We start from the raw sequence: 15,014 nt of genomic DNA, 5'->3' as shown, positions 1-15,014 counted from the left end.
TTGTGCCTGGCTTGTGTTCGCTGAACTGCAGAATTTACTTATTATATATTATCTCCCTGATCCTAGCTGAGAGTTACCACCAGAAGACTGTTCCCTGAAGGAGTAGACACATTCTGTTTCTCTACCAAGAAAGGAAAGGGCTAAGAAAGCGCCATTGAGCTACAGGGTTGCTGAGGAGGTGGATCTCTGTTTTTATCACAGTCATCATGTAACTCTCCAGTTCTGTTGTCTTTGATCATTTTACCTTGCAGTAATCCCTTCACTCATGCTATGTATTCAAATGTACACAGTATTTTAATGAATATAGGCTGTAATCTCTTGTCATGCCTCCTGGGTTAGGTGAAACTTCAATGGCACTGCTCCTTCATCATAATTTCTTGTGGGCAATTTGTTTTAAAGTACATATTCTTGGTTACACAATTTTAAAGGAACATTTCTTTCACACAGGTCAAAGAGCACATGGGACCTGTGAAGAGCCTGAACAGAGCTCTAAAATTTATCTTGAATTTTTGCTAGAGGCATATTACACTCTGAGCACTTTCTCCTCAACTTCCTCCTTATTACCTTCTTGGTAAAAGTCCTCTCTATTATTGCATGAATTTGTTCACAATAATTATGTTTCTTTGATTCCAGTCAGTACTACTCTGGATATCCAATTTAGCTTTCTAAATTGCCTCTGGCAATTTCCTTGGTCATTGTCTTACTCTGCTGCCCCACAGAATATTTCCTTTTGAGATGCACTAAGCTTAGTCTTAGTCTATCAGCTAATTCTGGGAGCCAAAAGTAAAAGCCTGTTTTCACTATCTGCCAAATGGAGGGAGGTATTTGCCCACTAAGGAGAATTTGCAAAGTTCCTTTCCTGGATAGTACCATTGATTTAATCTGCACAAAATGTTTTAAGTTGTAGACTTAGTATCACTTCTACGTTTGGCTTCTCATGTTAGTAGTTTATAACTTGTTTTGGGAAAGGCTTTAAATATAGAAGTCAAAATGGCTATGCCTCTTACAACAGAAAATACATCTAATAAATATCAACTGGCTTTGCCACTTGGTCACACAGAGAACATTTGTTATAAATCAAAATAATCATATAATTGATTTTCCCACTAACACTAAAACCAAGCATGTGTGTTAATCATGGAATTTTATTTAATCTAAAATAGTCAATAGCATTTATTAGACACTATCTTGTATTAGGTATTTGTCTAGTGCTTTACCTGTATTAATTTAATCTGTACATCCCTAGAAGGTAAGAGAGATCATTAGCCCTATTATGGCAATGGTGATGCTGAGGCTAAGAGAAGTTATTTGAGTCAGTTATTCAAGTTCTTGGAAAAAGTGACAGAGGCAGGATTCGAACCTGGATTGTCTGGCTCCAGACACTGCTTTAAACTCTGCTGTAAACCCTGTAAATTGTGCTGACAGCTTCTCAAGAGCTACAGATCAGTTCTCAGGAATAGTATCAGATTTTCCCCTTTTCCAAGCTTAGTTACTTTCTTGTAAAGTACCTTTGCTTGTTATTGATTTCTAATGCATTATATTTAGTTCCATGAAAAGTTTTAATTGAGTTGATATAAAATTAAGCAGTGTATTTTTCAGAGACATTAGACAACAGTGAACTTTGTTTGGACATTGTATTAGTCTATTCTCATGCTGCCATAAGGACATACCTGAGACTGGTTACTTTATAAAGAAAAGAGGTTTAATTGACTCACAGTTCTACATGGCTAGGAAGGCCTCAAGAAAGTTACAATCATGGCGAAGGTGAAGGGGAAGAAAGTCACCTTCTTCACAAGACAGCAGGAAGGAGAAGTGCCGAGTAGAGGGAAAAGCCCTTTATAAAACCATCAGATCTCCTGAGAACTTACTATCGTAAGAACAGCATGAGGGTAACTGCCCCCATGACTCAATTACTTCCCATTGGGTTCCTCCCATGACATGTGGGGATTATGGGAACTACAACTCAAGATGAGATTTGGGTGGGGACACAGCCAAACAATATCAGGAATGTCTTTCAGCATTTGGTTTATGTTTTAGTAAAAAAGTTGCATCTCAACTCCACCCAATATAAATTCTTTTTTTGACCCCCAAACCTGGACAGATTATGGATGGGCTGGTCCACACATTTTATGCATCTTCATTCTCACCAATAAGTCCGGTAGCTAAACAAAAGGACATCAAGTTTCCTGATGAATAAAAGATGTGGAACTGGCCACAAGAAGCCTACCAATGACCAAAAACAAATTCTATGTTAGGAAGATATTAAATTTCAAAAAGGATATGATATTTAATGAGTCTACATATAATTTTATTGACTAAAACTGTGGCTTGTTTTTCAGCATTTTTTAAATGCTAGAAATAGTATGTTACCAATGCAAAAAGGACTGAGGTATGCTTTTTTGTTTGTTTGTTTTTTTCCCCAATGATTCAAATTCAAAGAGGAATCAGAATTAAGTTATAAGATTAAGATGAGAAATAACAAATGACAACAAAAAGAAGAGTAATAATAAATCTATAGAATCTTAGGGCTGTGTTTGAACCATGAGCTCTTATGAAAAATATGCAATTAAGATAAGAAAGCAACTGAGAAAAACTTCCTGGATTTAAAGTGGTGGTACAGGAAAAAGGTAGTTAACTAAAGAAGAGTGACCTGATGTCCTGCAAAACTACCACTCAACATCGGTCCTTCCCAGCATCCTGTCTGGAGCTGGGCATCTGGACAGGATGTTGAGTGGTGTCCAGTGAGCTCAATGCCATCTGTGATAGTTAATTTTATGTATCAACTTGACTGGGCCAGGAGGCCCAGATATCTGGTTAATCTTTATTCCTGAATGTGTCTGTGAGGGTATTTCTAGAAGAGATTAGCATTTAGATCAATGGACTGAATAAAATGAATGGCCCTTTCCAATGTGGGTGGGCCTCATCCAAGCAGTTGAGGGCCTGAATAGAACAATAAGGCAAAGGAAGGTTACATTCTTTGCCTGACTGCTTGAGTTGAGACACCAGCCTTCTGTCCTTGGACTGGGACTCACACCATTGGCAATCCTGGTTCTCAGGCCTTTGGACTTGGACTAGAATTTGTACCACTGGCTTTCCTGTTTCTCCAGCTTGCAGATGGCAGATCATGGGACTTCTCAGCCTCCATAATCATATAAGCCAATTTCTTGTAACAAATATCATTTTTTTACGTGTGTGTGTGTGTGTGTGTGTGTGTGTGTGTGTGTATAGAGAGAGACAGAGAGAGAGAGAGACGTATATCTTCTATTGGTTTTATTTCTCTGAAGAACCCTGACTAAAATGCTATCAAATCGAATCAAAAGAAAATTGTATAAATTATGGCATACCCTTGGAAACCAAGTTAGCCCTCACCCTTCCAAGATCTGAATAGAGGTCATGACTGGATGGATATCAGATGTCAAGGTGAATGGGCCAAAAGCATAGTCAGCTTTCATCTTCTGTATCTAACCAAAAGAAACAAACACTGTAGGGTCAAATTCTGTGGTTTTAACCTGAAATGTTGAAGGCATCTAACTCCTGAAGAGAAATTCATAGTGTCAGATAGCCACATGTGTATAAACATAAACAGAAAGCAATAAATACAGTTACATTTGTTTCAGCAATATCTTACAGAACACATTTTCCATCCGCCCTCCTTCATCTTTCCCACACACACGCTCACACATGCATACTTTTGAGTCAAACAAAAGTAGAACCAAAAATGTATTCAGCAATTCCTACAAAATAAGAGAATAATTAAGATGTTCAATTTAGACCAGCAGGCCTATATATATGTACACATACACATGTGTGCCTATTGGTGGAGACAGTCATATGTAAACTAATTTTCTACAAAATCAGTGGGAAATCTGGTGTTTTAGAAAGTGTGATATCAACAAGAATGGGGCCTCTCAAAAATTCTTGCCGCCTTGCTGAACCACAGCAGCAAGTCACTTCAGAGTGCACTGGGGCAAATCACATCATGTCATTATGTCATGGATCATAATGAAGCACAGAGGCTGATTGAACCAACAGGCCTCAACGCTAATCTCCATGCCAGACTGGAGGCTTGAGAAGTTTTCTGATGGGGATAAAGGAGAGGAGATTGAAAGCTGAAGTTAATGATTAAAGCCAAATGAACCCCATAGGTAAAATTATTTCAATAGCAACATGTCTCATAGCCAAAGTTTTGATGATTAATAAAAGGAATAGAGGAGGTCAGAAATTCCCAGGCTGCCTCAGGTCACTGAGTAGAGGAGTCATTCAATGCACAGCACGATTGCCTGCTGCCTGGGGATCTAGCCAGAGATGCATGGGGAAAGTGGCAGGGAATCTGGGTCATTACAAAGGGAATGGTTCTTCTTCACTTCTTACAGTTGGAAAAAGTTGAAATGTAGGCATCTTTTGCTCATGTCCTATTCATTAATTAAATTCAAGGAGTATCTCAAAGAGCATCTTTTCTTTTAAAAATTTCTGGAAGAATGTTTTTTACAAAGAAGAATAAATAGCAACCTGCAAGTCCATATACAAAAAGTCCCATCAGCCAATGACTATATTAGGTCAGCTTAAAAGACGTTATTTTAGTACTATTCACTTTTTCCTGAATATAAAAGTAATACATACCTATTGTAGAAAAAAATTGACAAATGTAGAAAATCATATGAAGGAAAAGAAATAACCACTGATACATCTGCATTCAACAATAATAATTGCTTGTATTTAGGTATATTTTCTTTCCATTGTTTTTCCATACACACAGATTTTTCTGCTATTAAAATGATAATTTAGATACAGTATGATACCCTGACTTGTTGAACTTAATGAGATGCATTTTTGTCATTAAAATTAATTATAAGCATTTTTAATTGTACCATTATATTTCACCATGTTTATTGACCATGATGCATTTATTCATTTCCATGTTGTCAGACACTTACATTTTCTTTTTTTGTTATTATTATTTAACTTTGTGATGGAGGTCTTAGAATTAGGATCATTGTTCATATTTCTGACTTCTTTTTTTTTTTTTTTGAGACAGGGTCCTATCTCTGTCACCCAGACTGGAGTGCAGTGGTGGGATCTTGGCTCGTGGCAGCCTTGACCTCCCAGGCTTCAACAAACCTCCCACCTCAGCCTCTCGAATAGCTGGGACTATAGACAGGCACGTGCCACCAAGCCAGGGTCTGCTAATTTTTGTATTTTTTTAAGTAGAGGCAGGATTTCACCATGTTGCCTAGGCTGGTCTCGAACTCCTGGGCTCAAGTGATCCACCCACCTTGGCCTCCCAAAATGCTGGGATTATAGGCATGGGTCACTGTGCCTGGCCCATTTGTAACTATTTTCAAATGATTTATCCTAAGTAGTTTTTTTTTTTTTTTTAAACTTATGCTTCTGTTTGGGCAAAAGAGAAAGGACCCTTAAATGAGTACATGTGATATGGCCCTAAGGTGAAGCCCTTCATGGGAAATTCTTGACTTTCATTTCTGAGTTTAACAGTATGATTCACCAGTGCATCTATCAAATTCATATTGCAGAGTTCACAGAAATCATTCTTGCTCCAACTTTATCCGCCACACATATGAGATGACAAGCAGGTCTGATGGTCCATGTGAAGCTTTGTGGAGCTGTGGATAATATGGGAGATTCATTGCTTTAGGCATTGTAGACATGCAATGCTTTAAGGCTGAGTAACTCATTCTATAGACTCTACCACAGCTAAATGATACCTCTGGAAAGTTATAAATTGCTATCACTTGATTTTAACTGGAGAATGTAATACCACAATGCTGACTCTCCCGTCCTCATCAGATCACAAACAATGATAGACTTTCCATCTGATTTGACATGGCAGCTGAATCTACTGTATCCATTTCTGACTCCACAAGACTGTCAATCTCACCACTGAATAATATAAGACCTGAGTTTGCCAAGTCTCTTGCTAACATTCCAGATGGAGGAAAACTGCCACCATATCTAATTTGTGAGCATGAGTCTCCAATCAGAGAAAAAAAAGTCATTATTCTTGTGGCTGAGAATGGAAAGAACCATGTGATGATCCACAAAGGCTGAATTTATGAAGGAAGAAAAAGAAGGGATGTATAGGTTGACAATACAATCCACCTATTTAGATAAGGTTAAGGTGGATTTATATAAACATATGAAAGCTTCATTTTATAAAAATTGGATATGCTCTAGAAAGTACTTTCCCAAATTTGCAAAGATGCTATAGTCCTAAAACCCTTTGATAAATGAACTTTCCAAGAATATGCTTAAATAGTGGGACAGGGAAATGGAAAATACACTATACATAAAAGAATTAACCTGATCAGAATATAAATATTTTTGAATGTAAATTTGTATTGATAAGACTATGCTTATTTCTGTCTCTTCTGACATACAGTTATACATATACGGGCACTTTTTTTTTCTTTTTTTTTTTTTCCTACTGTGTGATGATAATGATTGGGATAAGAACAATAATATTTTGATTTTTTAAAAAATTTTTATAGACAGGGTCTCATTATGTTGCCTGGGCTGGGGTACAGTGGCTATTTACAGGCATGATCGTAGCTCACTGCAGCCTTAAACTCCTGGCCTCAAGCAATCCCCCCGCCTCAGCCCCCTGAGTAACTAGGACTACATGTGTCCGGCTTTGAGTTTTTATAGTATTGTTATGATTTGGATTTGAACCCCTGCCCCAATCTCATACCAAATTATAATCCTCAGTGTTGGAAGAATGGCCTGGTGGGAAGTGATTAGATCGTGGGGGCAGATTTCCCCCTTGCTGTTCTTGTGATAGTGAGTGAATTTTCATGAGATCTGATTTTTTTTTCTTTATCTTTTTGTGATAGAGTCCAGCTGTGTCACCCAGGCTGGAGTGCAGCGGCAGGATCTCTGCTCACTGCAATCTCCACCTCCTGAGTTCAAGCAATTCTCCTGCCTCAGCCTCCTGAATAGCTGAGATTACAGGCGAGCACCACCATGCCGGGCTAATTCTTGTATTTTTAGTAGAGATGGGGTTTCGCCATGTTAACCAGGCTGTTCTTGAACTCCTGACCTTAGGTAATCAGCCCGCCTTGGCCTCCCAAAGTGCTGGGATCACAGGCGTGAGCCACTGCATCCAGCGAGATCTGATTGTTTAAAAGTGTGTAGCACCTCTCACTTCCCTCTCTTCCTCTTTCCCCAGCCATGTAAGACATGCCTGCTTTCCTTTTGCCTTCCACCATGATTGTAAGTTTCCTGAGGCCTCCCCAGCCATGCTTCCTGTAAAGCCTGCAGAACTGTGAGTCAATTAAATCACTTTTCTTTATAAATTACCCAGTCTCAGGTAATTCTTTATACCAATGCGAGAACGGACTGATGCAAGTATGTTACAGGCAACGAAGTACTCGTGTTCATTATTTTATTCTTTTATACAGTTGTCTCCCTTTATCCATGAGGGACATCTTCCAAGGCCCCCAGTGGATGTCTGAAACCACAAGTAGTACCAAATCCTATATGCATTATGTTCTTTCCTATACATACATACCTATGATAATGTTTAATTTATTAATTAGTTACAGTAAGAGATTAACAGCAATAGCTAACAATAAAGTAGAGCAACTATAACAATATGCCATCAGCATTACTCTTGGGGCTATTACTTAGTAAAATAAAGGTTACCTGAACACAAGCACTGCAATACTGACACAGTAGATCTGATAACTGAGACAGCTACTAAGTCACCATTGAAGAGCATATACAGCATGGATATGCTGGACAAAGGGATGATAAACATCTGGATGGGATGGCATAAGATTTCATCATGCTACTCAGAATGGCAGGCAGTTTAAAACTTAGGAATTATTTATTTCTGGAATTTTTAATTTAAGATCTTTAGACTGTGGTTGACCAGAGGTAGCTGAAACCATGGAATTCAAAACCGTGGATAAGGGGATACTACTGCCCACACACATTAAAAAACTCAAAGGTGGGTAGACATGATTCTTATGTATAAGGAAACTGAGTAAAACTCAGATACGATTCATATCCAGTATTCCACAGCCAGTAAGAGATGGGTCTGGAATTGACACTCATGTTTTCTCATTTCATGTCTTTGTAGCATACTTTTGTCCATAAAGCAAAATCCGAAGGTTAGTGGTAAGAGGCAGGATTTGGAACTCTCAGAACAAAGCCCTTGGGGGTGGAGATTTCTTACCTATGGCATAAAGAGGTGAGTGAGAGAAATGGCTCATTCAACTGTAGATGGTTTAAAATAGCATTTCAATGGTTAATCATCAGCAGAATAGACAGTTCTAGAAACGTTCTAAAAGAAACTTTGTGGATGGGGTTCTTTGACCATTATAGTACTTCCTCTTCTAACATTCCTTTCCCTTTCATCTTTACTTCCCACTTAATTTGCTTTTCAGTTAAAGACAGTCAGTGAAAATGTCACTCAATATCAGAGCAGCACATTGGAGTAGAAAAGCAACATGGGCTTTGAAGATGTAGGCACTGTATTTGAGTTTTCTATGATCTTGGGTATTTCAGCCAAGAGGGAAGTGGGTAAAGAAAGATTAATGGGCCGGGCGCAGTGGCTCACGCCGGTAATCCCAGCACTCTGGGAGGCCAAGGCGGGCGGATCACGAGGTCAGCAGATCGAGACCATCCTGGCTAACACAGTGAAACCCCGTCTCTACTAAAAACACAAAAAATTATCCGGGCGTGGTGGCAGGTGCCTGTAGTCCCAGCTACTTGGGAGGCTGAGACAGGAGACTGGCGTTAACCCGGGAGGCGGAGCTTGCAGTGAGCCGAGCCGAGATAGCACCACTGTACTCCAGCCTGGGCAACAGAGTGAGACTCCGTCTCAAAAAAAAAAAAAAGAAAGAAAAAGAAAGATTAATGATGTTATATATGAAAACGTATTGAAAATAGAATAGTGAGTGCATAATTTGCTATACTATGACTAGGATGCTATTTTAAATGATATTCTGTCTGTGTGGCTATATGTGTATCTACATCTGTATGTTTGTGGCTTCATGTGTGTTCCCATGTATGTAAGTGTATAATGCCTATATGTATGTGTCTCTGTTTGATGTGCACATGTCCGTGTGTGTGGTGCATGTGTGGATATGTGGATATTTTACATTGTAGGATAAAATGCTTGGGCAATGGGTCAGAGCTGTGTACTGATGACCCAAAATGTCCTCAGTACAATATTTTTTATTTTTTCATATAAAATATTTCTATAATATTTGACTCTATGAGTAGAATTAACATTTGCACTTGAAGTAAAAATAATTGTTAATCCCTTCCTGAGGCTTTTTGGTGTTCTTTGAAGCCTTTACTAAAAGTAAGAGGGAGGATTTTAGGTAACATGCTTACGTTTGAGAACAGTCTCGGTATGACCTCATCACTGATTTGCTCACTGCAGTTCTCCAGAGTTTGTGTCAAGAATGTAGCTCTGTGCCCTCAGTTCTCTGGAGCTGATGCATGGCCATCCCTCTAATCTGAGTCCCTGTTTTTCATCTTTCTCACATCTTCACCTCTTTTTAATAGACTAGCGGACAGATAGGAGAGGAAGCTCTAGATTTCCCCACCTTCCTTGATTTTCAAGGCTTGCATAGCGGAAAGACGGAAAGACGGCAGACTTCCTTCCTCTAGGGCTTCCTGCATTATGTTCCCCTGGCACTCCCGGAATACCTCTTCTCTATTCTTTGCCTCAGAAGGTGTCACTCTTTGTTGTCATGTTTGACTACTAGATTCTGTGTACCATGAGGGCAGCAGCTGTCACATTTGTGCCTGGTACAAAGTAGAGGGCCGCTGACTGAATACTGTCCTGAAGGCATAGATGAATCAATAGCAGGTAACTGGGGAAAGCTCCCAAGATTGAATGCAAATGCTGATTAGGAAGAATTAGTCCTGAAGGTGGAATCCTTCTCCTCTGCTGACAAGGCAAACACAGCCAGTTTTTGGAACAAGTACATTATAAATAACATTAGTAGTAGAATTTAGTGGACAAATGAGACAGCCCATGTAAAAAGACAAAAAACCTCTTTTCTCTATGTGAAGTTTCAGATCATTTTGCCTAATGTAAAATTCTTTTATATACATTTATACAAAGGAATATTTTTTTATATAGACAGAAATGCTGGATAGGGAACTTTGAAAAGGAAAAGCAATTGAAATTCTGTACAGAAAATGTTTTAAAAGGCTAATGAATGTACACTGTTGTATACTTGGAAGTAAAGTGACCATGAAAAAGAAAGAAAAGAGGCAGAAAAAAAATCCCTCTTATTTGTACCAATAAAATGTAAATGCATGTTATTTCCCTGTGAACATCATCATATTGGATTTGTAGGGCACTGTTTTCCAGAATTTAAAATGCAATAATCCATAGAGAGAAACTGTTCCTCTAGCAACCAAACCTTGAAAAAAATTAAGATTAAAAGCAAATACAGAAAAATTCTTTCTCAACCCACATACTAGAAATCAAACCAATTTTATTTCAAACTATTAGCAAGAAATACCCTGCCTATTTACCACCTGCATTTTCCCAATAATTTATAATTACAACCCAGCAGTAAGTATTGATTTCCAATTGATGGATATCATCTGTGCTCTAATAAACTGACAGACCTTCAGAAATCTATCCTGGGAGACCTTTAGAATACATGACATGAGTTAAACATATTTTATTTAATACCAGAGGAAATTTGCATTTCATCTCTCAGGCTTTTACGAAGCTGCTGTAAATGATTTAGCTTAGCTTTTAGATTTCAGAGTCATTTCATTTCAATTTGGGCACACTCTTGTATAATTCTTAGCCTTTGTTCAACCAAATGTAGACTACTGACATTTAGCATGTGGAATAACATGTCAAAAATATGGGATGCTTAAATTCACGGTTTGTGGATTTAGTAAAGATGTGAAATAAAGCTTTTGATGCGTGTAAAAATCACAGTAAAATGTAAGTGAAACCTAATTGTAAAAGGTAAATGAGTTCTAATTGTTTACCATGCTCTTAGAACTGGAATCCTGCTGAGTAATATGCCACAGCATCCCTTAGGATGGGGTAATGCCACATTCAATGAAGTCCAGGGAGGTTTAGCTCCAACAAATGCGATCATTGTTTATGAGCACATGGGTGGGGCATTTCTTCCAGGAACAAGATCTTCTGTTTATATGGTTAGCAGCCTGTTTAAGGCTGGCCCCTGGCAACAGCATATCCACACAGGAAAGACTAGGTTTTAAGACAGGAAGCGAAGAATTAGCATCCTTAGAAGATTTTCCTGAACAAACTGAGAAGCCTTGGCAAATGCATTATTTTATTAGCACCTTTTGTAATCTGAAAAAAAAAAAAATAGAGAGGGAAAGTTCTCATTATTAAGTACCTTGCATTACTTACATGTCAATTTACCGTAACAGCCATTTAGATTTTTGTAGCAGAACCAAGTATGGTTTTTATAAAAATTGTTTTGTTTTTAAGGAAGAAAAACACACACACACACAGGTTTAATTTAAAGTGGGAGCCCTTGAGTATTTCTTTGTGAATTTTGTTTGTTTTCTGGGGGAAAAAAAGGAACCTATTAGCAGGTTCATTTGTATAATAATCATTCATTAAAATAGACTCTGTGGCAATGAAATACTGTACTTGAATTCCAGCACAAAGCCTTTAAAAAGCTAAAATGTCAAAACAATAAAACTAATTAAGGCAACAAAATAGCTTTTTCCAGCTAATGACAAGCTGGTCCAAAAACACACTTCAATGATTTTTCTTTCCTCCAGAGACACTTTAAGTAAAGCAAGGATAGAATTTTCCACAATCATTATCTAGTCCAGCCACCTAGGAATGTAGCCCATCTGAACTGTCTGGCAGAGAGGTCACATGTTTACTTTTGGCTACCTTCCCCCAGGCTCTCTCTCCTTCCTTCCCTTCCGTGTGGTCCTTCTCTCGCCTCCTGTCTTCCAGAAACATTTACGAGGCTTTACCACACTCTAGGTGCTGTGGATGGATAGCTAACTGAGCCAGGTGTGGGTTCTGCAGTCAAGCAGCTGATGGAGTAGAAAGGAAGACAACACAGAAATAACCCTAATCCCGGGGGGAAAAGTCACACATTTCAAATTACAGACAAGTTGCCACAATAGCACCCAGGACTCTGGTATAACTCTTTGCCCAGAGACTGAATTCACATTTCCCTGATGGTTCCAGCAATGTCCTTTGTGGCAAAAGATCCCATCCAGGATCAGGAACTGCTCCCAGCTGTCACCTGTCGCTATCTCTGATCTGAAACAATTGCCGTCTTCCTTTGATTTTCACGATCTTCTCATGTTTGAAGATTACAGGTCAGTTATTTTATGGAATGTCCCCCAATTTGGAATGGTGCGATGTTTTCTTATGATTAGATCCTGCATAGATTTTTAGCTGGAATATCACAGAGCTTGTGCTCTTTAACTCCTCTTGGGAAACACATGGCGCCTGTTTCCCCATTACGGAGCGCTGTTTACATTTATCATTCGATTTGGATAGTGTCTGCCAGGTTTTTCTACTGTGAGTTAGTTTTTGAAAAGTATGGATTGATAAATATTTTGGCGTAGATACTTTGAGACCATGTAAAATTATGTTCCTCATTCCCTGTTCCTAATAGTTCTAACATCCATCGATGTTTCCTGCTTGAAATAATATTACTATAATGGTTGCCAAAAGATGTTTTTCAATGCCATTATTTCCTTTCTATTTATCATTATTTTTATTAGCTAGCTCTGTGTTACAAGGAACAGTTTTCTCTTCTCCTTATGTGTTTTTTTTCTTTATTTGTATCAGTGTTGACTCATAAATTTCTATTATGTGAATAATCCTGTTACTCTGTGGGCTATAATCCACTGGTTGTAGAATCGGGTTATAGTTCATGGGTTATAATCCAGTGGGTTATATGTGCCCCCATTATTCTTTGAGCATTTCCTTACCTTCTGGTGCCACCAGATACTTCAGGCTCCTCTTGCAGTACAACAATCGTCCATTTTTCCAAGGAGCTGTGGAACATTTAGAGTGATGTTTGGAAATCAAGATTTGTGCCCCCAGAAAGTCAATGCTCCCTTGACCTTCTAGTGAAAAGATTTAAGATATATATGCAAATATATGCTTTTAAACATATATACAAATATGTGCACATTTATAAGTATACTTATTTTATATTACGGGAGAGAAAAAAATGTTTTTCCTTTACCTGTCTTATACTCTCTGGCTGGGGCCTTATAAATGAGACTAACAAAAGACAGATTAACAAGAGAAATGCAAATGGAAGTTTATAAACACATGCATCACACATACACATGGGAGTACTCAGAGATGAGTAACTCAAACGAGAGGTTAGAATTTTGCCTTGTATATTTTCTAAACAAGAGAACAAAAAGGTCAGTTATACAGTTGTCTGGGCCCTCTCTCCAGGGATTCTGGGTAAGGTCCAGGCATCTGTGTTTTTAAAATCTCCCCGGGTCCTTCTAATATGCAGCCATGGTTTAGAATCAGTGAAGTAGTGCTGGTTTCTTCATTTGTAGAAATAGAGGCTAAGACCCAGAGAGGACTCAGGTGTTGATTGTTGGCCCTGATTTCTTTCCGCTACATCTATGTTTTTCTTTTAGTCTACAAGATAATGAATGGGAAAAGCTGAGAACAACTTTCACTAGTTTTTAAGCCCTTCTTGTTTTCCCTCACATTGGTAGACAATTGGTTTCATGATGAATACATTTACTCTTTTTCTGATTTCTTCTGCTCTAAGTAGTGTGTCAATGCTTTTACTTAATAGTTTCTTCCTCCCCTTCTCCTAATCCCTGAAGATAAGCAGAGGGATGTAAAGAGCCAAATATTTGTTGGGCATTTCCATTAATCCTGGAAGGTCTGCCCAACCCTTTCCACTCAGATATCGGCACTGGAGTGAAAAGAGACCTGGAATGGAAAACGGATGACTAAAAAAGAAATGGAACAAGATATGAGGTCAGTTCTGCAGCAGAGCTAGGGAACAACAAGATTCCATTCCTTTTGCCTCATCACCAATGTGCTTAGAAGGCAGCAAAACCCTCTTAATCCCCAGATATGTGGGAGGAGGTAAATGTTTGTCTGAAGCCAAGGGGAGCAGTAGAAATCATTTAAGAAGCTCAAATGTCTGATAAAGTTTGTAATGATAGGGACCAAGCTGTGCATTTTCTGAGACACTGGATACCTAAAGGGTTATTTATTTATTTATTAACAGAAATGCTTTGCTAGTCAAACAAAACGTTAAAGACCCCATTTGGCACAGTGCTGCCTGTTCATGATCTCCTTATCTAGTTACTGTTCTATTTTCTTAATTTTCTTGAGTTTAGATTGTAGTGAAACTAATAAGCTCCTTTGAATACTTTCATTTCTCAGCGCTAGAAGGATTTCCACAGGTTGTTTAGATCATAAAGCCCAGCATTTCAAAGCAAGGTGAAGTCTGAGAGATGATAGCTAAAAATATTTTTTATCTGTAGGGAAATTGTTGCCCAGAGAGGTTAAGTGATGTGTACAAGATTGAACAACCTGGTGAAAGAGCAGCCAATTCTGGGTCTGGGGGACTGGAATCCCAGTCCGGCATGATTGCTCCCACGCCATGCTGACTATGCACTTTATGGAAAAAGCTTTATTGCATTAATTCTCTAAATGATCATTGCTTAACTGGAACTATGCCTGCTTTTATTTTAATTGAGATTTTATTTTCGCCTGCCTGGAGCAAGGAGAGCATTATGGTATTTTAAATGAGAACCGAGGAATTTCCTGCACTTCAAATATTAGCAGTTACATTCTGCTAAAGATGCGTGTGGACTATCTATTAGAAGCATGTAGTAGGTAAACCAGAAACATTTCATATTAATTGTTATAAGCGTATTATCCATCAAAATGTAAATTTCCCAAAGTAGGCTTTATGTGGATCATAATTTCCTTTATTACAAAATGGACTTGAAAACTCTGGCTGGCTCCTGGTCCTTATGTAAAACCTCCATTTCCTGTGGTGCCTCCAATT

The sequence above is a fragment of the Papio anubis genome, chromosome 5 (assembly GCF_008728515.1).
Source record: "Papio anubis isolate 15944 chromosome 5, Panubis1.0, whole genome shotgun sequence".
Classification (NCBI taxonomy): domain Eukaryota; kingdom Metazoa; phylum Chordata; class Mammalia; order Primates; family Cercopithecidae; genus Papio; species Papio anubis.
Note: the sequence above shows the minus strand (reverse complement) of the source record.